Below are 24,537 nucleotides of genomic sequence, written 5' to 3'. Positions count from 1 at the left end.
GCTACCGCAGCGCGGCTAATGCGCGCGGGCCCCGCTCCGTCATTAATTACGGCGGCACCGGTTTTCGCGACGCCCGCCGGGAGCTGATCGGGCACCGCTCCTCGTTCGCTCCCCCTTTTGAGCCATCGATCACGCGACCGTGTCGGGAGGAACATCCTGCAGCGATACCTGTTCTCGTGACGTGTTTCCCATTTACTATATGAGAGGAGGGCGCTTTGTTCGAATTGCTAGTGACTGCTTCGAAAGCTCCTGAACGGGAGTATAGAGGGAAAAACCGTGCATTCGCGTTTTCTCAATGTCTCTTTTAACCTGAAAATTTTCTAGTGAAGCTAACTTCCTAATGACTAAGTTTTCTCATATGAAACCTTTTTTGTGTAAATATTTTTTTTGCTATGAAATTTATGTTATTGAGTGCGTGGTCTGTTGATTTGAATCTTTAATGAATACTGCATGTGTTGATACCGTTTATATATCGTATGTAAGTGTTGCATAATGCTGTTTTTATATTTTATATACACGAGAGGTGTGTGCTGTTGTCTGTTTTGGGAGCCAAGGCCCAGTCAGGCTTGTCGCCTTTAGCCTTGATTTCCCCTTTCTTGTAGAAACAAAGAAATAAACCCCACTCCAACTAAAGGGATAAATCCTTGCACGAATATCAGGAACATACAGTGTATGAACGGAAGTATCAGGAATTGTTTAACTGTGCGCTACATGTAGCCTTAAAACGCATTGACATGTTGCTCCTCGACCCTTTAATTTGGCTTTGAGAAATGCCACGGCAGATGCGCGAGGGTTTGACGTCCTTTTTGATCACCATATTCTACGTAATGCACATAGCTACGTAAATATACGTATATGCGAGGAAGCTGAGATCTGTTATACACAATTTCATCGCCTTCGCTACCATCGAGTCTATGTTCGCCGAATCATACGGTGCTTATTATAAGAGCCGCAGTCATCATAACTTGCAACGGGGCAGCGGCAGGCTAGTGGCGTGGCGCCACCTCGTTATGAGCTCTGAAAAAAAAAAAAAAAGAAGTGTGTGTGTGTTGAAAACACATCCGGCATAACAGCGACATTTTTCAAATGTAGTGAAATTCGACTTTTTTGTCTTCTATTGTTCATCTAACTTTCCTTCAGCCAGCAAAATACGTATTCGGAGAGATTCGGAATGAAACGAATTTTTTTTTATCGCCATGGGAATAAAACTACTGATGGTGATAATGACCTTGTGACCATTATGAATAGACTGTATCGCTACAGTGGCAGTGACCGCCACACGGAATTTCCCCGGTACAAAAAATAATCCGTGGTTATGGCTTTTATGGCTAACCGGCTGATGAAATTATCAACTGTAGGATTTGGATGCTCCCGGCTCGTTGATTTTTTTTTTCCTGTATTGTTGTGGTTGGTCAGCGGTGTGATACAGGACGCCACGGACCAACCATTGTTACCACCTGCTATGTTTTTTTTTTTTTCTTCAAATTTGTACCACGCTCTAAATAAAAGTAGACGCCAGTGCACGTGACGCAGCCTCGAAAGGTCCGCGCTGAGAAAAGTTTTTTGAAGGCCTTTGCAGTTTACCGTGTTTGTCGGCTGGCCTTGGGCTTCTTGCGCGCCAACGCGAATGCTGCGCTCGCTTCTCCGTGCGGTGACCGAAAAGCGACGACGAGCAGCGCTCTCTGACGCGGGCTCGGCCGCTCACTGGTTTCTTTTTTTTTTTTTTTTTTTTTTTCGCGCGGATAGTGCGCAGATGCAAAGTAATTGAAGGGAAGGAGAACGCTCTTTAAGGCGGGAGTGGCCGTTCCCCCCCCCCCCCCCCCCCCCCCTTCGTTACGCGCGCTCTCACGGCCCAGCTGTGCGCCCATGCCGGCACAGTCATGTGGCATTTTGATTGCGCAACGCTGCTGCGTTTCCGTGCAGCTCGCACCCCGGGCGTGTTTATCGCGTTGCGACGAAAATTTCCCATGGCCGCTCGGCGGAGAAGGAGGAGGAGGAGGGGAGGCCTACTTCTTTGTCCCGATGTCGACCGCAGCACCGCGAGCTGCGCGTAATCTGCATCGTTGGACGCCGATCTCGCATGCCCGGAGTAATTCCTGTCGCGGAGACCCGTTTCCGCTTGACGTATGTGCGGCTTGCCGCGCGTATACCTCGTTTTATCTCGTTGTCTTGAGGCTTACGTGCTTTTTTGTTGTAGCACAGCCCCAGTTAATCACGTAACGTTTTTAACTACTCGATCATCGGTGCCTTGAAACTGGTTTCTCAGTGCATTCAGTGGCGGTTAGTGGGATGGACAGAGCAGGAGCGCATCTGCATTCGCGGCGAGTGTTCGTGCAGCTGTGAAGTAGCAACAGCACTGCTTGTTGCGGAGTGCAGGAACTTTTGTTGCGGAAGATTGGTCGTTTAATGCCCGCGTGTATGCTTCTCTCTCTCTCTCCATCTCATCGACCCTGACCGTATCTCTTTTTAGCGGTCTGTTTTCTTTTTTTAAATTACATTGGTGAAGTAAATTTTGTTTTCTGTCGCGAAACTCTTGAGATGCTTAAGGGAGGTTAATTTCGTTCAGGTCGGCTTTAGAAGGCGCCCATTTTTATCGAGGGACACCTTGAGAGAAATGTGTAACTCGGTGGGTGTTTCATGGGACTCCGCATCCTGGGTAGTTGGGTGTGGTGCAAGATCAAGAAGCCGCGGAGAGTGGGAAGGATGGAGTTGGGGAGGGGAGGAGCGACTGTAGTCGCAAAATGCGAGCGAAGGATGTTCGCCACCGGAAATGCGCCTAGTTGGAGTAACAGAAGGGGGAGAAAGAACAGAGGTGTACCCAGGAGCGCCCGAGGGGCAGGCAACCATGCGTCTCCTGGCGAGAGTGCGCCTACATTAGAAATGCGGGCTGGAAAAAAAAAAATGCAAGAACAACACGAAAAGGGAGAATTAACGAGGCAGTCGACGCGGAAAACGCGAGGAGTGTGCTGCCGCGCTCTTGTCGCGTTTTCTTGTTCGCGCGTTTTTTTTTTTTTTTTTTTTTCAGCGGTATTTCATTACCGCCGTAATTGCGGAAGTAATATTAAAATGCTGCTGTGTCAATACTGCGGCGAACAGAGCCTCCTCCGTTCGATGAGCGGCACCGTGTCCCTGTAGAGATTGACCGCTTCACGCTCGAGCTCCCAAGCTCTGCTTGCCTGCCGCGGGTGCACTTACGCATGTCTTATATATATATATATATATATATATATATATATATATGTGTGTGTGTGTGTGTGTGTGTGTGTGTGTGTGTGTGTGTGTGTGTGTGTGTGTGTGTGTGTGTGTGTGTGTGTGTGTGTGTGTGTGTGTGTGTGTGTGTGTGTGTGTGTACGTAATTTGTGCTTGGCTGGAGACGTGCTTTGTATTTACTTTGTCGTACATTGTGGTCATTCGACCGAGTTCTAGTTTACCCTTCTTTTGCGCTGCAGAGATAGAGTTGCAGAGTGTTATCGCGCAGAGACGGCTAGAAAACTCCAGAGCCCTATGCAAACATGTCGGCCTTTGTTTTGCCGGGTGGGGACTCGACGACAGCTAAACGAGTTATTCCTCTCCTCTTCTGTGTTGCCACCTCATGACCTGCGCTCGGATGCGAGCACCCTCGTTCAATCTCCCATTTCCTTTTTTTTTTTTTTTTTTTTTTTATCGAGAAGGGAGAGCGCGTCGGCGCAGAGCGAGCGCCCGTTTCCCAGGCGGTAGTCTTGAACACCGTGTTCAAAGGCTTGCACGCACGACGGCAGCGGCTTCTGAAACTGGTTTCGCAATCCCGGCCCCGTCTACTGCTGTCGCGGGCGAAAGTGACACGCGAGTTTCTTCCTAGTAGTTTTTCATTCTTTTTCCCCTGCGCGGGGCGTTCCCCCCTCCCTCCAGCTCCCCACCTGACGGTTGCGCGGTTGTTTTTTTGCTCGCTTGTGCTGTTATTTTTGGTAATGTGTTCCGCCGCCAAGGACGTCCTCACCCTCCCTCCCCGCGCATCCCCCCCCCCCCCCCCCCCCCTCTCTACGAGGCTGGCGCCCTCTTCCACCTGGCCGATCTCACGGGAAAGAACGCCGCACCCCTCGGAGCGCTGCTCGCCGACGCGAGCAGGATCTGTGGAGGAAGCCCAGCGTATCCGCCTCGCGCGTATTTATGTATACTACTACGCCGAGAGTGCGCGCTCTCTTCTAATCGCCCCGGTAGTGGTGCACCTTCCCCGCGGAGAGAGAATGAAGGCGGGCCATCTCGTTGAAGGTGCGCCACTCTTACCGTCATCTGATCGAGCCGCTAATAGGTCTCACGCTGCTACGGATCGTTCCGCGATTCCTGCGCCGGCGGCCCCCAGGCCCTCCGCCGCCGTTGCGTCACGGGCGCGCCTCTCTGGGAGTGGAATTTGGGGCCAGTGTGTTTGTGGAGGCTATTGTGGGGCACCGGTGCCCGCGGCACAAGAAGAAAGCCCACCGCCATTCATGGACTGCTGTCCCGACGGGCCGCAGCGATTGAAAAAAAAAAAAATCCCGAATGGATGGGAACGCGAGGTGTTTTCCGTTAGTGCCGGGCGCGGTTGCGATGAGTACAATTTGTCCGCCTTTGTAACGACAGCGCTCGACTACGCAGTGGAGCTTGACTGCGGAGTGTGGTGCCCCCGAGGAAGTAAGGACACCACATATAAACACGCTTCACAAGCGGCAATTCGGCGATCGTTGCGTCTGAACGAGTCCCTGTGCGCTGTCCTTACTTTCGCTGCTATCGTGCCTCCTCATATACTGCGTACGATCAATTAACGAGCCCAACTGTCACCTTTAGTTAATACATTGCGCTAAGTGTCGCGGAGAAGTGCAGTAATAGGCGAGGTTCCCGTTTCACTGCTGAAACAGCGTCGCTCTGCATCGAACCCTTGATAAGCTTGTGCTTTGTATACGTAGCGGGTAGACGTTGAAGTTCGAAACAGCAGCACCGACATGCTTGCTCAAAGAGCTCCCTACGCGCGTCATGCAGAGCAAGCGGCAGCGGCGCGAGTGTGGTGCACGTGTTCGCAACAGTCCAAAGAGCGACTGTTTTGACTCGTCTGTGTGAGCAGTGTTTATAGCGCCCTCCGTCGTGGGCCATTTCGTCTGCGCCGCGACATATAGGAGGCTTTGCTCGCAGTGTGCAAGCAAAGCATAAAGCCGAATCGCCGTTCAACGCCCACAAGTCGTTGCGCTAGCCAACTCAGGCGGTTCGCGGTGGCATATTTTGGTCGCACTCGGATCTGCGGCATCTGCACCGCATGCGCACCAGTGAGCGTAAAGTTGTCAAGCGAAAGCAGAGGAGGGAGTCATTGTTTTGCGCTGCTGCTGAGCTGTTGTATATGGACTATACACATTCAATGTCGTCAGCTGCGCAAGTGAAAGGTATTGTGTCTAACGCTTGTGCCCACAGAATTCAAAGCGGTGCCACAAGCGCCCTCCGCCTCGCCTTCATGCTCCCCCCCCCCCCCCCCCCCTTTCTTTTTTCTTGCGTCTGTGGTCGCGAAATCCTTCACAGTAGAACTAAATCCGGAGAAGGCAGTAGTTACAGCTGCTACTATTCTGTTGCAGCGGCTCTCCTCAGTTGTTCATGCTCCGTTGCTTGTGATGGGAGAGCACCCTTCCTTTCGCGGCGCGTGGAGACCGTTCGGACTGCTGCTACTGCAAGGTAGAAGCGGAGGACGACCTTGAGCCGCATCCTCCTGGTTGTTCCAATTACGCGCCTCGATTTACTCCCACTCAGTTCCAGCGTTTATCGCGACTTCCGCGACCGCTATGCGCCTTCTTTTTTGAGGATAGCTCTACATGGCCATTCCTGGCTACGGTTAACACTTCATTAAAATTTCCAGTTGGGCTAGTTGGTGACGGCGTGCTGGAATAATTTTCTTAGCGGTTCAAGAACACTTACACACATAAAGACAGTGCCGGCATTTTAAAGCCGCCAAGAAAATGATCACAGCAAACCGGGTTCGGTTGAAGACCCGGCATGCAACGTGCTGCCCATCCATTCATTTAATCGTTCCCTCCCGGCCTTGTTGCTCTCTTAACGCCACACTTCTGGGCGCAAGCAACTGGGTTATGTGATTGCTTCTAACGCGATGAGACACGATATCAGCCCCAAAACGTGGCCACTGAGACTACGTCGCAATTGTTGGATCGCACTCGTAGACTCCCACGGTTCCTTCGAATCCCCGTGTCATGTTGGCCCTGGACACAACACTGCGCAATATCTTGGGCGCTAAGTGCGGGGGTTTTACGCGATCTGGAGAGGTTCGCCGAAGCGTAGTAGGATAGTTCGTTTCCCTTGGCGTAGAGGCGAAACGGTCCCCGAGAGACAACAGCGTGATTCGTCGAAGACCGAGGGCAAGGTTGCGTCGAGTTCCCTTTGGGCCGACACAATCCTGACGCAAAGCGCCGTCGTCGTCATAGCACGATGTCCCAGTTCTTTTGCCCAGATTTTGTCGCTGCGCGATCGCTTCGCCTCAGGCATGGATAGCGCTGCCGAGAGAGAAAAGGTCGCGACATTTCTAAGCAAATGGAAAATCGTCTCCGCGCGACCTCGCTCGCCGGGTTACCGTCGGCTTGCGAAGGTGAGGAAGAAGGAATGGCACGAGAGAAGAAGGACGTTGCCTCCTCCTTCCGCAAAACTGGCCGAAGTGAGCAAATCGATTCGCCCCCCGAGGGACAGCCCGAGAAAGTAGGTTTTCGGCGGAAGCCCGACGCGGAATCGTCTCGCTTTCGCGCGGCTTCGTCAAAGCGTCGTCGTCGCCCAATGTCCTCTTTTTCTCCACGCCGCAGAGTGGCCGCTAGGCTTTTCTTTTTTCCTTTCTTTCGGCGAGCAAAGTACCGACTCAAAAGGGGGGGGGGGGGGGGGGGGGTGGGGGGGGGGGGCGTGACGTAACGGGGCGAGTGTTAAATGTGTGCTAATATCCCTGCTAGATGGAGGCACGGGCTAGTCGTTGACCCTCTTGGTGCGTCTCGAACTGTTTTGCGGGTTCGTTCTGGTGCCTTATACCGTGGCACTCACATTGTCGACGAGAGCTTTGTCCCCGTGCGCGGCCAACTAATTGGTTGTTTTCGGCTTGGCGCTGGGGCCCCGTTCGGCAGCATGCGTCGGACGTCTTCTCTCTCTCTCTCTCCCCCAGTGCTTGACCCGGTGTTCTGAAAAGAGCTCTTCCGGTCCGCGAAAGCGAAATGAGCGACTCCGCTCTTCGCGGAGATATCCGGGGCCACGTAATGATAGGCGCGGACATTCGAAAAGGGACAGTCGTCGAATGATGCAGTCTTGCATACTTTTTCGAGAAACAAGTGTTTAAGCAGAACCACTTGCACACATGCTCGTGGCTGCGAAAGTCGGTGCGTTCTATAGATGCGACTAGCAGGGAAGTTCATTTGCCAGGTTCTAACGGGGCTGAAAGGGTTCTCAGTGAGGCTTCGCCGTCGCCGGAATCGTCGTAGGAAAGGAATCGCGCGAATGACGCGGCATGAGACGCTTCTTTTGCCGTTATGCAGCTTTGGAATTTGAAAAAAAAAAAAAGAAGAAAAAAAAAAGAATAGAAATCGAAGGGCTTGAGAGGCCCAGGCTTACAAAGTCGTTTTTACTTGCAGACATCTTTCTATATATGTCTGTTTCTTATTCGTCTTTTCTTCATCATCATCATCAGCAGCAGCCTGACTACTCACACTGCAAGGCGAAGGCGTCTCCCATATTCGTCCAATTAACCCGGTCCTATGCTAGCTGCGCCCACGTGACCCCCTACGAACTTCTTAACCTCATCTGCCCACCTAACTTTCTGCCACCCCCTGCTACGCTTTCCTTCCATTGGAATCCAGTTTGTTACCCTAAGTGACCATCGGTTATCCTCTCTCCGTACTGTCCATGCCTGCCCATGCCCATTTATTCTTCTTGATTTCAACTAGAATATCAGTAGCTTGAGTTATTTCACTGACCCACTCTGCACGCTTAATTCCTACCTCTTAATCTTATGGGGCACTAACTAGCATAAACTTAGGTCCAATTTCCACGGTTACACAGCTGTTCTGTGAATAGTTATAGCAGCTGTTGTTTCTTGCATTCTGAATGTTTCTTCAGTTTCGCCTTCTCTCGCGCTGTTCGTGGCAGCATGTCTGAGATGCCTAGTAGGTCCGAATAATAAATGTGCCGACCGCCGAGAGATAAGACAGAATCACTCTCCGCCCCTGAGGTTTCCTTTGTCTCCTGCCGGGAAGAGTCTCCGCTCTCAGCCGGTGTGTCCGCGCGCAGGAAACGCGAACCAGCCGCGCGTCCACAGCGCCCTTGTGCGGCCGCCTCGAGGCCGTGGTCGCTCAGGCGCAGAACCTTTCTCGTCCTTCCGTCTGGCGCTCCCTTCTTGTGGGTGCACTGTTCACCCACTGCCGCGACGGCCACTGTCTCCGGAGGTTGCATGATTACCAACCATCTCGAGAACAGGCCCTGCAACGCTACCATGCGTGCCGAGCCGCCGCCCATGAGCAGCCGTGCTCTGCGGTTTCCGTGGCACAAGCAACGCGTCGTCATGGCGACTGTTTTCGCGCGCGTTATCCCGTGGCTCAAATAACAATATATTTGGTGTTCAATCATCTGTGTTCAGAAATACGAGGTGAGCTTCATTTAAGCCAGTCCCTGCGGCGCTTACCGTCCAAAAGTTACGACGCCATCCCTTGGTGTATGGGGGGATTCGGTAAATGTCAAAAAAGTGTCTTCGTGCAGCTGTAAATGCTTCGTAATGGCTGCGGTTCCGCCGCCGCGAGGACCCACCACCTGATGGCAGCACGCATCACTGACGCTGTCCGCGCCGGGTCCACGTCGCGCTGCAGGTCGTTAGCGGGCACAGCCGAGGTCGCTGGTGCGGATAGGGCTCCCACCGATGATGGATGGGCGCCGCCGAACCACCCGCGGGGGCGTCTCTTGTTCTTGTCCGCGAGACACGCCCCGTTCTCGTTTTCACTCGCGGCGAGCCCGCAGAGGCACGCGGTTCGCCGGCCCTGACCCCTGCACCACTTTGATCTGGCACTCCCTATAGGCGCGCGCGCGGCACCTCTGGAACTGATCATACCCCACGCCGGAGCTCTGGTAGCCCGGTCATAGCAGCGTTCGCTGACGCGCAAATGCCGATTGCACTTTTCTGGCGCGTCACGCGCTTGTAGATATTTGCGATCGATAAATGGAAGGAATATTTCAGGATATTCGGAAAGAATCGAGCCTCGTCGAAAGACCCCTGATCAGAAAACCCGGAACGCTTCTTGTGGGAATAACACGGGGAAAACACGGTCCAATACGAGGGACGTCGTGTGAAGGAAAAAGGTTGCCAGTCTTGGGAGCCTCGACGTCATTGTCGCGTTGGCTTCGCTTAGTCGGCTGTGACGACTGGCCGGGGCAATGAACTGGCGAGCCAGCTCGTTAGCCAAGGCCGCCGCTCTGGTGGCACCCCGCGACCAGCATCTCGCGTACCACACTGATAACACGGGACCCTGCGAGTCGTTTCCTTCCTCCTTCTCTTTGCGCTTGTGTCTCACACCCGTGTGACGAAGAGAAGAAACGGTGAAAAGACATGCGTGGTTGAGGAAGCAGCCGCCGTCTTCGGAAGTGCAGTGTTTCAACAAGTCTCAGCTTTCATACGAAGCTCCTGTAGCCTGGCTTGTACGGAGCATATTCGAAATTGTTCACTTACAGTCGTTGGCCAAAGTTAAAAGCGCATGCATGCGCTCGGGGACACAATCAGTGTACCGCTGCATGCAGGGGACCCTCTTGTTGGCAGCAGCGGATGGATCATGCACCGCCCTTCCGATACCTGCAGGTATTTCAGGCGTTTGGATAGTGAGCCCAAATGATTTTTCCTCCTCATCCCGCAAATTTTCGCTGCTGCTTATGTTTAACGTTTTGCTTGATATTGCTTCTTTACTTTAAGCGAAACCACACACCCAAATTACAAAGCTAAAGAAGCTCGGCTTACTCAACTCTGTTCTGCTCCACGCAAAATTCCTACCTTGTTCTTAATGTAGAGTTTAATCCAAAGGGAAACGAAGTGCGTTACCGTTATCCGGCAGAACTAATACGCAACTTGCAGCGGAAATGAGTTGCTGTGTCGGCGTACAACTTTTTTTTTTTATAATTTTTTTTTTATGCAACCGCACTTCATAGAGCACACGCTGGCACACCGAAACTAGAAACAGCGCAGGCGCGTGGGATTGCGCATCACGACCTCGAAGGCGCTCAGAGCTGCCTGAGATTTTATCGTTGTGCACGCTACGGCTTGCAGCTCAAGTCTCTAGCCTCCTTGGTGAAAGTTTGAAATAAACCGCGAGAAATATCCATTTTTCAGCAGGCTGTCCAAAAAGGAGTGTTAGTTCTCCTCGAGCGAGTCATTTGAATACATCGAGGTTCCGCAAGCAGTGGTGAGTGGCCGGCCCCCGGCATGGGTGTCGCCGCGACCCTTTTCCACGTCCCTTCCGCGGGGTCCCTCGTGCGAAACTCGTGATCCGTTGCCGAAACAGCTGCCGCTCTCGCGCGTGCGAACTCGCCCCCTCTTCCGGCGTCTTCGTGAGCACTCCGCGTCACGCTCCTGATGGCGGCGGCCTTCGTTAGTTCCTCCGCCGCAGCTCTTTCATCTTTTGTTTTCTGTTCATCCGCGATAAAAAGTCCGCGCCGACCCCGAAAGGTTTTCGTCGATCGTTCCTGAGGTACGGGCAAGGTTCTTTCTCTTTTATCTTGGGAGAAGCTTCCGCACTTACCTCGCCGCGGCTGTTTGGTCACGTGATAGATGTGCCGCTTTTTGTTTTCTGTTTGAACAGCGGCTTTAACAGATTTGCGGTCTTGAGTGTCTGCTGAGTTGGAAAGCGGCAAGCCTGCCGTTCGATCTTCTATTTTTCCCGATAAGCAGGTTATACGCTTTAAGATTCCACCATAGCCCATCGTTAGTCGAACCAGACCTTCGCGACGCTTGGCGACGGTACACCACGGTGAACGGCGGTCGCTCGCCGGGTTTCCTTCAGGGGCTTTCTTGCGGCGCATCCTGTGCGTGTGTGTTGTCGAAAGCCTTGAAGCCCCCTCTTTCCGCTTCTCCAAAATTGTCTGTCCGTCCATTTATTTATTTATTTATTTATTTATTTATTTATTTATTTATTTATTTATGGTCGCACTCTGAACGAGCTAAAGAACGCAGTCTTATCTGTTTGTACTCTGCGCACAACGCGGTTAACATCGCTTTTTTTTTTTTTTTCCCTCGGGGGTTGGGGGGGGGGGGGGGGGGGTACATTTGCTCCTACGGGCGCAATGCCGCAGTATCTATTTTTCTCGCTCTGTTCAAGAATGTAGCCAGATTAAAGGCACTCGCTCGACGACCGATGTTCGGTTAACACGGTGTCATCCAGGTTGTTCCTGGATCCTGGCCACAAAGACGTACACGCTGGAAGCGGCGCGCCGCCTCGGCCGAGGTCGCGTAGCGAGCCTTGCGGCAGCCCGAGCAAAGCGAATTCGTGGGAATCACGTCTGGCGCGTTCCGTGTGGAAGCGGAGGCGCCCTTTCTTTTATTTTATTTTGCTTGCTCTTTGGAAATAAGAGGCAATTGAGACGTATTTTGCGGTGAAAAACCGGAGACAGCGCCGCCGTCGCCGCAGGCCAGTTTCCACGATGTGTCACCTAACTGCAAGATATTGCTCGTCGCGCGTCTTCATAACGACTGGTTTGTCGAGGTACAGGTGTAAGTTTGTGCAGTGAGTTGTTTGCCGCGGCGTGTCCTTGTGTGTTCGGTCCAAGAACATGTTACGTGTCGCTGACGCTTTTTGCGCGGAGCTGTAGCGAGCAGATTCCTTGCCTTAATAGGTGTTTCCGTCCTGACGGTGAAGTGTTTCCGACTAATTGTTTGGCCCCTAATCTCTTAGGCATTGTTTTGAAATGAGTAATAATTATTACGTGCTGGACGGAGAGTGAGAAAAAATCGAAGCTCGCCTGTTTCACCGTGTACGAGTCACAGAGAGACCGGCTTTGCCACGAAAATAAAGCCATGAAGGTGTTGCTATCACCGGCCGATGATTTAATAAGTAATTTGCCTGCATTGACACCGATTTTTAGACGCGAAACCCTGGGGTGCACTGCCGTTATGTCCAAAGTGGTGTCAACGCTTCCTTTTCCGTGCCGACTTAACAAGTTTGAATGAGGTGGCGCGAATAACTACATAAAATCCGGTGTTCTCGCTCATAATTGCATCTTGTGCAGTTGGACAAGCGTCAGCACAACCAGAAAGAGCCAGATGATAAATACTTGCTGAGAACGATGATTGGATGGCCTTGTCCACAGTGCCCCTTAAATACGAATAGTTCGAGTTGTTATCATTACTATCTTTAGTTCAATTATGAGTAATGTAGTTCTAAATTTGCAGAGCTCAGTGTATCCACAGTGACCTGGAAAAACTGCAGTTGTAAGGGAAATTGAGAAATTATCACGGATGCCATCAAAATGTTGGCAAAATTTGGATCTGTGGGGCACTCCAAACTCGTAGGCCATGCAATAAATAAAAAAAAAAATAAGAAAATAATCATATTCAGGCCTCTAGCTTCAAGCGATGTTCCACGGTCACCAAAACTTGCTTCGTGGAAATAATCTAGGGCTTTTCCTACAGCACTGCTGCTGTAGCCATCCTTGTGAGCACAGGATGCCTTTCAGGAAAAGAATCATGTGCAATTTATTGATCGTCGTGTTTTGTGTAAACGCTGTTCTCTTCTAATTTAAGCTCCGTTTTGATATCTGAACTGCTTGAGAATATTGGATTCTATTTTGCAGCCATTTTCTTGTTTGTAACTCTTATCCGCGTCAAACCCAGTAATTTTTCTTTTAAGAAATCATGCTCAAAACATCATATCTTCAGAAGCAAGAGGCCTTTATTAAAGAGCACGAATAGAAGCAGCGGTTGGTTCATCAGTCAGATTGAAAGTGGACTTTTGCCCTGAGGAAAACAACCAGCTGTCTTAAAAACGGGAAAACAGTTTCACTGTTGCATTTCAGTTCCGTAAATAGTTGTTTTGTTGCGAAAAGACACATATGCTGTCCATTATCGTGGTCACTGCATTTTTCCACCTCTTCAATCATCGGGGAATGGTCCGTAATACCGCTGTCCATGTTGTTTCCAATTCTGCGGAACCCCTCAGCAGACCTGAGGTCCGTCCTCGTACAGAAGGGGTCTGCGCGTGCGCGCGGGGCCGAGGGACGCCGGAGTGCTCTCCTCCTGCGCACACCAGACCGCAACATTTGACAAGGTCCGCTCACAGCTGCTGCTTAGCGAAGGGAAGTTGCGCAAGCGGCTTCTGTTTGATTTGTGGTGCAAACAAAGGGGTCCCCGCACTAAGTGGGTCATGTGCGGCCTCCTCCTCTCAAGCCCACTGTCATACAGAAAGAAAGCCGGCCAGGGTTTATTTATTACTGACGAGCACGCGTTCTCCGACAGAGCCCGTCGCGGAGGACAAAGGGAGCAGGCCGTCCTCGCCGGCCGTCCGTCCGCCCGTTTCGACTGCTGGTGTGCACAGTGAGCGACGCGCTCACAAAGAACGCCAGCCGCTACAGCTTCGTTTTGTACGGGGTTTTTAGCCCGACATTGCCGAACTCCTGCGCCGTAGAAATGGTGCACTGCCGCAGGCATGGCTGACCGCAGTGACCGTTAAATTCTGCCTACCGCCGCAGTGGGTCGACCGCGTGTCGTGCGTTATTGTCAAAAACGTTGTTGTTGCGTGCAGGGTCGCTAGAGGCGGCGGACTTTGCCATGAATAAACACAGGTGCTGCTTGCAATAGAAAGGGGTGGGTTGGACTCATTTCTGCTGACGGCATCCTCTCAAAACTCGGGGCCTAAAAACGCCTCCCTTGCTTTTGATGGAAACTGAAATCCCAAGACGTAGACGACGCCGCCGCGAAAGGTGTTACCATGGCCGTGTGTCGGCGACGCGAGCGGCAACACGTGCCGTTGAAGAAAGCCGTGTGTGCGCTTGCGTCCCCCCGACCCGGCGCCGGACTCTGCCCGGAAAGGCTGGGGTCGGCGGGGGCCACAGCAGAAGCGCGCCGGCCGCTGGGCCCCTCCATACAACAACGGCTGCACGCATGGCTGCCGCGACGCGGCAGGTGCCCACCCCGTCGGCCGATCCGACAATGGAGCGGATTCCCTCCCCGCTCTGGAATGCGGGGGGAGAGCCCCCGCGCAAAGGAGCTGGCGGCCAGCGTTTGAAAGCTTCGCGTGGCTCTTTGGGAAGGATTCCACCTTCTGCGTTCCCTCCTTCTGCCGGGGTCCTACAACGGTCCGAATCTCGGGGACTTGCAGGCGTTCCTATCCGCAGCGTTGCTCGATAATAAAGATAGCGGCCCTGCTAACTGCTGGCTGATAACGCCGTCGTGTTTCGAGGGGCTTGGAAACCTGGAGACGGTTATTTGTAGTTTTGTGAGGCACATTTGGAGCTAATTCCCAAGTTCCGCCAAAAATGTCGAGCTTGGAAAGAACTGGAGCCATTGTGGCGGTTATGAGCCTCAAAATTTCAAATTTCACAGGGCTAAGAAGTGATGGGAGGCTCGAAGCTTGCCGTTCTCCGACGTCATATAACGGCGGCAATCGATACAGGCCCCGCTGCATACGACCAACGTGGACGATACGCGATGTGATCACCTTGTCGAGGTGTCTTATAGGTGGCAGCAGTTTCCTATGCTATATTCATTAAGGTCCGAGCAATCGTCGATTTTCGAATGATTCAGGCAAGAGTGTATGGTTTGAGATGCGGAATACATAGCTGTAAAGCTGCACAGCGGCTCGACGCTTGGATCAAGTGTACCGCGAAAAGGGCATGCCGAAGCCTGTGTAGAGTGGCAGCGACGTAATAAACACGAACGTGTTCGTAATGGCGGCCAATTAGTCGAAAAACGTTTAATGAAGTCCGCTTTACAGTTTTTTTTTTTTTTTCCGGAAAAAAAAAGTAGACATATATTCTTCCGAGGTGTTACGTTTTCAAGCTGTAAACGACAGAATTAAAAAAAAAAATAAAGGCACGAATGCGAGAAGTACGTACGAAAGCGCTGGAAGTAACTACCGCCTCGGTTATCTCGACACCAGCTCGTTAGCCAAGGCCGCCGGAGCCTGCGGCGCCTCACGACCAAGCGTCTTGAACGCGATAACGCAGGGCTAGAGAAAGTGTTTTAGCGCTGAGCATCTATACCACCCAGCTGATGTAGACAGATAAAAATTGCGTCAAATCTGATAAAGGAGCGGTATCGTCTGTGGACATGCAAGGACTCCCATCTAAATGTTTGCTGCGGCCGGCATTCCTAAATACTTTCATCCGAATGCCTTTCGTGGCGAAATCAAGATGGCTAGCCGACTTGAAAATGCCAAGTACACAGGTGCAGCGCCGCGCCCTGTGCTGCTTTGTAAACATCTTTGCCGGTTGTTTGGTGGCTGTGATTTGTTGTTTTTAATGCAGATTTTAATAATAGAAGGGCTGCGCGAGTGACGTCGATGATTCGCCGTGGCACATCTCCTACTCCGCGTCTCTCGCAATGAAAGAGTATACATCGCCACGAATTGATCGTCGTTCGGTTACCGAAGATCTCAAATCTGCCACCCGTGAATTAGCTTCGTGAAAACGAGAACGACGCAGGCGTCGCTTCCTCCTGTCGTTGCAGAAGAACGCTGGCGAGGGCAGTGATGGATGCGAGACTCGACCAGCCGAATCGTCGTCGCGTCTCCGTCCGGGGGCGACCGTCGGGGCAGGAATCCGGCGCTAGCGTCGCCGTGGCGGCAGTGCGTCGCGTTCCATGCTGATCAGGGAGACGGGGGCCCTTCCGTGGGAAAGGCGCCCTGGGAAAGCGGGTCCTCGGATAAGGACGTGTAGCTATGCCGCCGCACGCGGGCCAGCCGTGCGAACAGGTGTCCGACCACGCACACTCGTCCTCCTCCTCCCACCCGGGCACCCCGAGGCGCTCTCCCCGTTCATTCGCTTTTTGGCGATGCACCCTTCTGATGCGGAATGCCCGCAAGATATTGCCATAACCCCGCCTCCCCGGGACATACTTGTTTTTTTGCTCTCACGCTCGATCAGAGTTCTCTTGCAGTTTGTCATGCGCAGAGTTGAACTGCGAAGCTCTATTGAAGTGATGCTTTTTTTTTTTTTTTTCTCTATGACGCCCCGAAACATAATAACTCACCACCTAGCCTGCGAATTTTTCGCAGAGTTTCGACGATCGCGTTCTCTGATTAGAAGTGTGCGGCTTCGCAGAACACATGCATGAATAGCAAAATGCTATTTCATCCGAATAGCGCAGTATCGTGTTTCGACGCTAGAGCGTTAGTACCGTACTCAATGTCTGTTGGCGGCCGTTAGAAGCCTCTTTAAAATCCTAAGACCACTTTGGACATGACTCGGCACTGAAATTGCCATGGCACGATACTAATTTCTGGGTCGTTTATTTTCACAGGCGACAACATAATCATTTCGGATGCTGTAGAAAACTATAACGCGTATGTGCCGCACGAATCTCGCTGATTGTCTGCAAAGTTTTTGAAAAGCTTTCAGGGCGACTGGCTCATATGAAGTCCGCATGAGCGCACGTACTTTGTTCGAGCCACACAGGCGGTCTTCCCACCCCGTACAGCGAGCTTCGCGCATTTTTTCGCCAACGAGGGACCCAGCGCCGCCAAGCTCCGTTTCGCGGCCGGACCTCCTTTTGTGTACTGGCAGGAGGTCCTGCGCTGCTCTGGCGAGATTACGCGCGGCTACCACAGACCAGCCGGGTCGCCCGTGAGAAACAGCGCACGGTCGCCAGATAAACGACGCGCAGTAACCCTGCCCCTTCAGGATCGCCCGACAGCCGAAATCTCTTGTCTGCCCTTCCCCCTCGCATCACCCCTCCTCCTTGTTTTTTCTGTTCGTCGAGCCACTTAATTTCCACCAGCAATTCCCCCCCTCCCCGCCTTGTTGGCCGTATTACATCTCGGCAATCTGCATGGTCCTTGCAAGGCCACGGGGCCGTGCGTGTGTCCCCGGCGCAGCGCGATCCCTCCCCTACCGCCACCGCGGCAGTCGCAGCAGGCGACTAGTCGCAAGTTCGCAGCCCACCGGGGCCAGCTCTCGGACACTGTGGACGCAGCTGGAAAGCATCGCGTTGCTGCCTGGGCCGTGGCTTTCGGTGGCTGGGAGTTTATTCGCTGTAGCCATCGTATGACGACACGCTTCTCCACGCGTCCCTAAGAGGCCCATTAGCACGCGCACTGTTTGCATCGGGGGAGTACCGAGACTGTCTTTACGGGATCACTTGGCGTGTCTCGCGCCAGAAATTAGAGCGCGCGCGCGCGCGCACACACACACACACACACACACACACACACACACACACACACACACACACACACACACACACACACACACACACACACACACACACACACACACACACACACACACACACACACACACACACACGCACACACACACCTCGGCCACATCTCCTCACGGCGGGTTAGCTAGCAGACTTGCGACTCGCGTCACGTGTTGGCCTGGTTTCTTTGTGGACGTTGTCGCACCGTCACCGCGTCTTACGGTCCTAGCGCACAATAAACAAAGAGTAGATTTTTCTGGGAGGCTTTGTTTACCCGCGCTCTCGGTAAAGTGGGAACTAACTTCCGCAAAGATGGCGATGAAAAACCAGGAAAATGTAGCGTCTCTCAGCATGTGTCTCTTTGTGTCGAATAAAGCGCCGAGAGACTATAGTTCTTTTTCCGTTGCCAAAGTAAATTTCCCCGGGATGTAATCGTGTTCCTTAATCATTTTGAGGTATGAACAGAGAGTTTCCATACGGTGCCTGAGTGAGTGCTCATTGTGCGCGGGTTTTATTGTTCCCTACTGACTCCACTTGTTTTGGGGGGAAAGAAAAGAAGAAAGTCGCACTTTTCGTCATGAATTGCTCGCGGAGCTGCTTCTAGCCGGAAGCGAAGGACACTATACGCGTTCCGTGTACAGAGTCACGGCTGCCCTACTGAGACTATGGGATTTGGAATACGGTAAAAGTGAATGGCAGAAAGAAGGCTTTGTGTTGGCCTCTTCTTTCCTCCATGAGGGGGAGTGTCCCTTTCAAGCGCTCAAAAATTGAGTTTCCTTGTCCTCGATCAGTACTTTATTTATTTATTTTTTACCTTTTCCACGTTCTCCTCCTTCACCTAACGATACTTTAATCGCGTTCATTTGTTATACGATCCTTACGATGCCGGTACTTTAATGCGCCTGGGGCCTAACGATCGGGAATGTCCGACTGCGCTCCCCTCTCTCCATCTCCTCGCTTCTCCGGCTAACGTCCTATTGTCTTCGTATAACTTAGAGCGTGGCAATCTTGTCACGGATATGGGCGGGAATGCCGGAGGCGCATTATTTTCATCCCTGTCTAGTCCGCGTTTACCTGCGCGGAACAACTTGCGTCCGAAAACAGCGCCCACATCGTCGCCCGAAAGAATTCGCCTGCTCCGCCTCGGTGTCAAACTCCATTGTTCGCCGCGTCGTTTTGGGGGGTGCAATGAATTTATCGCCTCCGATGGCGCCGTGCATGCCGGGAACGGCTGTTGCGTGCAGGGCGCTTCTTCGCGCGGGGCACCCCGAGCGCGGCGCGGAGAGAGCTCGCACTCTTCGATCGGAATGCGGCTCTCGTTGCGGGCTTACCGTGGCCAGCCTCTCCGCCTAAAGGGCGATCTCCAAGGGGAAGGGGCACTCGAGAGGAGAAGCCGGAGTTCCATCGCCGCCGGCTCACGAACCCGCGAAAACTTCGTGCTCGTCGCGTGCCGGACCCTCTGGCCATAGCTGTAGCGGTTCAGAGTTGAGCGCAGAGAGGGAGAGTCGACGAGAGAAGAGTGGCCGCCGGTGTTGGGGAGTGGGGGGTGGAGACGAGAAAATTACACGTATTACTGCTGTCCGTTCGAATTCCAGGCCAGTTGATCCGCCTGCGCTCCGCTGTTGGTGCTCGCGCGGGGAGAAATGCGTCGTAAGGGAGAGAAATGCGCGCCGGATGTCCCGGTGTGGCGCAGAGAAGAAAGTAAATGGGCGAAGAGAAAAGCGCTTGAATGGGAGTAGAGCGCTCCGTGGCGACGATGGCATTCTTACGGCGCTACCGAAAAGCGCCCCTGGATCCCCTGAGCAGCGACGGTGAACCGTCAGTGGCGGAATACTGCTACCGGGGACCCGTCGCGCGGCGCCTTGAGAGCTCCATTGAGGCGGCGCTGTGTCGTGCCAGTCGACAGGCGCGGCCTCCGAATAGCTTCCGTGAGCGCTGCCCTGTTAGCATTCTTTTGACACGGACGCGCGGCCGTAGTTACTGGCGGCACTGCTTATTGCTCAATATTTATTGACTAGCCGTTTTGCATTGTTTATTTGTATACCTCTTGCATTCCATGTATTCGTGAGCACGTGCGGTGCACCTCTGACGAAAAGTACTACATGACCAGCTCGGTGTGCCGTTTCTCCGCGCGCATCCCGGCAGCTTCTTCATTTTCGGCCGTTTGTCGCTTCTTTCTTCTCTGCGGTATGCCAGGCATCGTTTTGTACACAGGCACTCCAACAATTTCTTTTATTTTTCTTCGCGACCATTGTCTCTCGAGCGCGGACCTCTTTTTCTCCTCGCGTGCCGTTGTCTTTGGGGGCAAAAACAATCGGCCGTGAAAGGACGGCGGCTTCCTTTCAGCGCGGCTATTTCAAGTTTAAAGTTCCACCTGAGAGAGCGCGGAGAGGCGCGGTTCTCGTGGGTTTTGTCGCCCGGAATCACTTTCCGGCTTCGGCGATGGTCTGCTCTTCTCTGCTGGGATATGGGTCAGGCGGTGTGTCCGCAGAGCCGACTGGTTGCGGGGTCCAGCGAGGCCTTGCATGGTGGCACCGTCTATAAATACCGACACATGATGTCGCATGCGCCACGTCTCGTCGAACGAGCAAGCCCCCAAAGCGGGAGGGCGGGGAGGGTTAAGGGTCCGCCGTCGGCGGAGCCCGTCTCGTATTTATAGCGGAGCGCGCGCGAACATCTGCGACATATCGTCGGGGCGACGAGGCGGCTAGCCGCGGGCGTCGAGCACCGCCGATGGGGCCTCCGAGTGAGCACGCGACAATAGGGGGGAACGCTGACGAAGAGCGGCCGTCGTGGATCCTCGACAGCGGTGGTGGTCCCCAATCTGAGGAGGCCTCTTTCGTCGAGGGTTGCTGCGCGGGCGACGCGTGGCGCATGTCTGGCGCAGATGGTGCGGCAAGATGGCCCGCGGCTAAGGCCCCGCCACTGCAACCAATTGCCCCCGAGGAACAGCCAAGGCTGCGACGCGGCTCGCGCTAATTAGGGCGCCGCGGGAAGCGCCCCTGTGTGTGCCGCTGCCTCTCGGCGATCTCCGCGTCACGCAGCCAGCTCGCCGCCGGCCTCGGTCGTTTCTTCGTCCCATTGGCTGCCGTTCCTTTTAAGGGCCAACTGCTCGTTGAAGAATAAGTGACAATTTCTGACAGCTGCCACTGTCTGCTGACGTCGCAACGACCTTGTCAGCGAGAAGATGGGTCGAAAAGTCGACATACGTCGACTGTCTGCGTGCAGTTTGCGTCTCACGTGTATTACGCGAGCAACAAGACGAACTTCGGTCTTTACGATGATCTTTATGCCACTGTGCTCCAGGGCACACTCTCGATTGCACTGAAGCTTGAGGAGGTTGGATGCAAGGGACGGAGAACTAGAATACCGTACTTCGTCCAGTCGGGCGCGTGATCTGATAGGCGCCTTTAATTCTGCGCACAGAACAGGCGATGCTGGTATGGCCAACAGCGCGTGTAAGCGTAGAAGGAAATAGTTCAACGAGCAGAAAACTGGAAAGGAGGAAGGCCGCGAAATTGGCGCCAGTTTCTGCGCTCCGTACTTCTCTTCAAATCGCTCCAGTTCAACTCGAAAGGGCAATTTTATACCGAGGGCGTGCGTGCGCATGCAGAACAAAGAACTCGTCCATCGCTTCCTTCGTGCGCTGCGACAGTATAAACACTGTGCCCTCGCGGCGATTCAGTGTTGCCCCCGGGTGGAAATCGGCAGCTCAAAATAGGCCCGCACTCCGGACTCCTCTTTCCGGCCTCGCCGCGGAAGGGCTGCCGCAGGCACCAACGGCGTCCTTGGCTCCGAATCGGGGACTAGCAGTGCTGACGAAAACAGGAAAGCTGGCTTGATTGAAAAAATAGGCGGTCGGGGAATACCGAGCGCCGGGATCGGAGCCATGACACATCGCGTTGCATTACCGGCCTCCCCCGACTTCGCAGCCGTCCAAGGCTGTGGGCCATTCGTCTTCATTGGGCTCGGCGGCAGCTGCGCTAGCTTGCGCCGAGGACAAATGGCGGCACCGCGGGGGAGCCCCTGCGCTAAGACGACCCAGTTCGCCTGTAACCCCACCGCACCGAGCGAGGCGACGACAGCGCGATGCGGTGCGGCAAATCTCTGAAATGGAGAAGAACCCTCTTCTTGCATTTCGAAAGTTTAGCTCTGACGTCACTCCTCTGGGCCAATAGTATTAGGGATATGTGGTGGTATAGTGAGTGGTTTGCTACACCACATCTATGGGTTCTGTTGGGGGGAGAAGTGCGTGAAGGGGGGCTCTTATTACTGCAATCTTATTTGCCTCAGCAGCAAAGATTGCAGCTTTTAGCCGAACTGTTGCTGTTGTTAGTGCCGAAGCCCTAGGTCGATTTTGATGTGATTTACTTGTATGTAGTGCTTTAACTTCTCATGGAAGTATAGGGACGCAGTCCTTTTTAAAATTTTAAATACGTCACCGAGTTTGCTACCTGGCCATGGTTTTGCTGAGCCTTCAAAGCTTTAGAATGGCGAGGAGAGCTTTCCGCACCCCCTACGCCGCGGTGGGTCAGCGGTTGGGGCTGAGCCTAAGGACGCGGATTCGATTCCGGCCGCGTTTCGATGGAGACGAGCCACAATACAAAGCTTGCTGTGCGATGTTAGTGCGAGTTAAGAGCCTCAGGTTCCATAAGAACCCTCCACTGTGCCGCGTACCATTGCGACGTTAAACCCTATATGCCTTAATGCACTCAACACAAATATCACTTTTTAGCATTACCCTTAGCGCACTCCGTATCAGAAGCAGGCAGGGTATGCTTCTCAAGCACTTGGGTAAATTTCCGTTGCTGAAAATGCGGACCACCTATGGTCGGCAGCGGAAACAGATTCTTCACTTCATGGCATGTGGAGTTCTTCGTGGTTACCAAGGTTTTACCCGAAATTTCACTCTTCTAATTGCTAACTTCAGGATTTCTAGTCCTGCTGTTAAATGTATTTTCGATTGCTAATTAAAGCAAATGAATGTTGTTTTGGGTGAAAATATGCCTCTGTTTACAGCAGTATAGCATACCGCATGCAGTCGTGAAAACCTGCCCCAGGGCTTGGAAATAATTTAGTCGCTCCTATAAGGAGAGAGGTCATGTCACCCTGTTTTTACTCCATTACAGGGTTATTCATGTTTAGTGTGTATAACCGGATACGACTAAAGTCTGCAGCGACCGCCGCACTGAATTCCTCCGTCTGTTGTGGAAGTTCTTCGTGTGAAGCAAGCGATAAGCCGTCCCCTGGGCGAAATTAAATTTCAATTAACTCGCCGCCTCTGGCTTGTTTATGCTAATTTCGTGTATAGTCAAAGATCACTAAGCTGATTTCGTTTACTGTTGTGATTGGTCAAGGGGGGTAAAAGCAGCATTGACCACGGCCTATTGTTACCATTTTGTTTTTTGTTTCTTTTTCTTCCTTATACTACTTTGTATCGTGTACCTTAATTTTCTTTTTTTGTGAACCTTTAGAGGCTAAGCACTCATTACAAGCCCACAAGTTTGTTATGCACTGGTCGAGATCGCTCGGGGCGGGTACAGATCTCTGGGAGAAAACCGGCAGGCAGTGAGGGAGGATGTAGACTCCTCTTGTTTACAGAGGGCGTCCTCTGGATGGCAATCTCACGGGCGCGCGCCCGTGTTGACGTTTGCACTCACTTCGTAGCGTAGGCGCTTCAAGGCGTGGCCCGCTGCGGCCGCGAATGATCGCCGATGCGGTCTCTGAGAGAGATACTTTCTCGAGAACTGGTGTGTACCCACGTGACCCTAGCGTGTGTTTGTGTGTATGCATACCGAAAGGCAACCACTCGCTCCAATGCGGGCCCCATGCTGACGCCACTGTGCGGGCCGCAACCGCCGCGGGTGTCGCTTGTAGGCGCTATCGGTGAAGTGCTGTTGACACGCTGTGCTCTCTCGCCGAGATGGTAGGCGGCTCCTCGCTCTCTCGGAAGCGGATTCAGCGATAGCAGAAGGCGCCCCGTGAGCGTCTGCGTACTACTCCGGTCTATGGGGGTCCCATCTTGGAACACCATCTGCAGATCGTATACCAGCCCTGCGCCAAGGGGCGCTCATCCGCGCAACTGCGGAGGCGCAGCAGATATCGTTATCTTGAAGCAGGAGAGCTATATCCTAGTATACACGCGTGACGATGCTGTCTCCGTTATCCCCCCGCCCACTTATCAGCCACCGCGACGAGTTTGCGAGATTGCCCAGAAACTTTGGGCATCATCTAGGAAAGAGTTGTTGAACGTAATTATCTCACATGTTTGGCATCGCGATGGCAACCAATACGTCCGCAGATCTTCCATAAGCAGGCGTTTAGTCATTTACTATTTATTTTCAAAAGCAAACCTCGTTGGTTTTCTATGGAAAGTCTTAATTACTCGTTGTGGGTGCAGGAAAAATTTCAGAAGCAGAATTTTCCTACGCATCCGTAGCTTAGACCCTTTCTATCATTGCGTTTACAAAAGAAATCTTGCATATTCCATACTTGCCTCGCAGTTATTTAAAATGCGCCCCATTGGTTTTCTCTGAAAAGTCTTTAATTACTCATTGTGGGCACAGAAAAAACTCCAGAAGTAAAATTTTGGTACGCATCAGGCGCTTATATCATTTCTATCAATATGCTCATAAAGTATATCATACAATATTACACGCCAGCCTAAAAGCGCAGTGCGTTAGTTTTCTATTATGGTAGCCTTAGTGTGCGCAGGAAAAACAAAAATCAATTGAAGTTTTGCCACGCATCGAAAGCTTAAACCGTTCCTATCAACATGTACATAGCAGCATCTTAAATTTCGCTAATTATCAACTTAGCTTCTTGAAATCACAACCTGTGCAGAGAGAGAGAGAGAGGAACATAAAACGACGCTATGCACGCATGCAACCACAACTTTGGGTGCCGTATGTTCGGTGTTCTCGAGCACCAAGCATGCGCGCTGTTAATTGAATTGTTTTTAGGCTAGCGACGTTTCAACAAGGAAGTTTTGATCTTGTGATGTCTCTCGGAAGGCGACCTCCCACGTTCTTGTTAAAATATTTAGCTAAATAAATAGAATGTTTCGCTTCGCTCTCCCTCTGGCCTGTTTTAAAATAAATACCTAGCTTGAAATCGGACGTTGCCGATAGGCGGGAAAACGTTGCCAGGCGTACATGATGCACGTGAGGCGGGAG

At 52.6% G+C, this 24,537-nt stretch overlaps 1 protein-coding gene across 2 annotated transcripts in view; it reads left to right on the top strand.

Moving 5' to 3' along the window:
- The window catches only part of rau (RA domain-containing protein rau), a 69,706-nt gene that overhangs the window by 11,173 nt on the left and 33,996 nt on the right, over positions 1 to 24,537 (top strand). The gene's annotated exons all lie outside the window — the stretch shown is intronic.

The sequence above is a fragment of the Amblyomma maculatum genome, chromosome 1 (genome assembly GCF_055883805.1).
Source record: "Amblyomma maculatum isolate TAMU_Amacu chromosome 1, ASM5588380v1, whole genome shotgun sequence".
Classification (NCBI taxonomy): domain Eukaryota; kingdom Metazoa; phylum Arthropoda; class Arachnida; order Ixodida; family Ixodidae; genus Amblyomma; species Amblyomma maculatum.
This window is presented reverse-complemented; position numbering and strand designations above follow the sequence as displayed.